Source organism: Varroa destructor, unplaced genomic scaffold (assembly GCF_002443255.2).
Source record: "Varroa destructor unplaced genomic scaffold, Vdes_3.0 BEIS01000003.1, whole genome shotgun sequence".
Classification (NCBI taxonomy): Eukaryota; Metazoa; Arthropoda; class Arachnida; order Mesostigmata; family Varroidae; genus Varroa; species Varroa destructor.
Window position 1 is genome coordinate 11,335,434 of NW_019211456.1, and position 2,290 is coordinate 11,337,723.

Genomic DNA, 2,290 nt, shown 5'->3' on the forward strand with positions numbered 1-2,290 from the left:
ATATGGGTGAGATAGTGTGACATTTCTTTGTCTTGCTCTACGTTTTAATTGCCATCTTAAAACGAGTGCGGTGTCTACACACATCTGTGTACTTGGGTAACATCAAAACAGAGGCCTGAGGGCGGGCAATTCGACTTGAATCAACGATGACATCGTTCACCGTGCCCAATACATGCATAATGATTTATATGAATCGCTACATAAGCAAGCCTTCTCGAGCGGTATTTTCGTACTTGATAAACGAGATATATGCTGGCAACAGAGGCTAAAGTTTAACTGATCGACTTATCTCCTTCTCGATAATTTTTTTTCGTTCTTCTTCTTACTCTTAGTCTTGGGCTCATCAGCAAAACGCACTACTTCTTCCTTAGGCTTACCGTCACTCCTCTGTAGCAGTTGTTCAACAATCCTTGAAACGGTTTTCTGTCTTGGCGCCCTTCCCAGATCTCCGTTCGTCCTTCCATCTCTCGGCTTCAGGAAAATTTCCCCTTTTTTTTTTATCTGAGACACTTCCCGCCTTCGACAGATTACCGGACTCACCCATCGTGCGTCTGGTCGACTAGAGATACCGACGATGCTCTGACTGGACGCCAACATCATCTTTGTGGACGTCGCCATCTTCAGAATCCAGTATACTAAGAGGCTAGTGACGCTGGTGACCCTCGCCGTAGTGTGTTTACCCTAATGTTTCGTGTCGCCGCCTAACACGGCCACTCCTCTCAGGGAGGGTATGTGCATGTATCTGAATTTCCTCGTGTCATGTTGTTCTTGTTCGTTGGCTCGGTACTCAGCCACTACTCCCTCGCCTAGGCTGCTTTGTGCCTTAAAGGATGCTGCCACACCGTACTCGTTGAGGCATTGGCAGAGGTGGTGGAGGCCACTTCCTGTCCATCTTCTTCTCTCTAAATGACCCCCCTGTTCCAGCACCGAACCCCGAAGCCGCTCTTACGTTGCGTTATCTATCCATGCTACGCCGGCCACCAGGCTAGGGCACTCGGGGTAGCCAGCGGTACCGATTGCCAGCACCGTTTCATCTTCTACCATTCCGTCTTCTAAAAATAAACGCTATCCCCTATTTCTCTCTCTTCCTCTAGCGCACTTGAAACAGAGAGACACGCTTCTTCGCCCCACGGCTTTTTTTGTTCTTTGACATCGCTCGTTTAGCATATTTTTAGAAATGAGTGTATGATCTCATCGAAACAGACAAAGTGCCAAAAGTGCGCGAAACCAATCGCGCTAGCTTCATAAAAGCTCCCTACGTGGTAAATGGAGGACGGTAGTCGAACGTCGTGTCGTCGAGCCGTGTTTGTACCACCTCCCGCTCGAATGCTTGCATTGGGCACAGTTAGGTATCTTCGAAGCCAGTAACGAGAAGATAACAATGAGTGGGAAAAAGATCATCGTTGCCTCATAGATCTGAATGCAGCAGAACGAAGAACGTCTACAAGGAACCTTAAGGCAAGGCAGCTTATAAGTACTATAGGAGAAGGGCTGCACATTCCGTTTGAAGCCACACTGTTTAGACAAATATGTCGGCTAGTAAATGGACCACAACAGACATCGTAGACGATATGGATTGCCTTGATGTTATAGTATTACACACCAGTGCAATCGATCGTGTTCAATTAAAAGACTTCGTTTAAGTATAATAGTAAAACGTACGTTCGTCGACTTATACAACCTGACGCAATTGTACGCGAGCAGTGTTAGATAATTAAAAGACGTACGAGCCACGTTTTGCTTCAGTTTAGAGAGATGATTTCAACTCAGCTCACTCGTTACACACATCTATATAGCTATCTATAATTCTAAAAGTGTGACTGAAATGGGTGCGCTCGTATTTTCTAGCTTAGCAATAAGTAAATAGAGCGAGCGTCTTTAAACAAATGACTGAAACTCAATATTGAACGAACTTCATCATGTAAATTGCACTCAGCTGCTCTGTAAATAATAATCAGAAGGAAATATATAAATGCCACCCTGTGTTTTAGATGGTCAGCTACTGTCCTTAATTAATGCCCTGAGTAGTCGAACTTTGATTATCTATAGAAGGTAAGTCAAATTTCTTAGTTTTGATGACCAAGAACGCACGCACGCACGCACGCACGCTTGGCTAAATACACGTCACGTTAGATGAAATTTGCTGAGAACAAAGATAACATTAGTTTATGTCCACTCTGCAAAGGCTCGCTATCGGACGCTATAGGTTAATACACCAATAGCAGTGACTCTGTAATCGCTTCTCCGCGCCAGTTGCTTTCCGTACGATTTTTTCTACGAACTGTCTTTT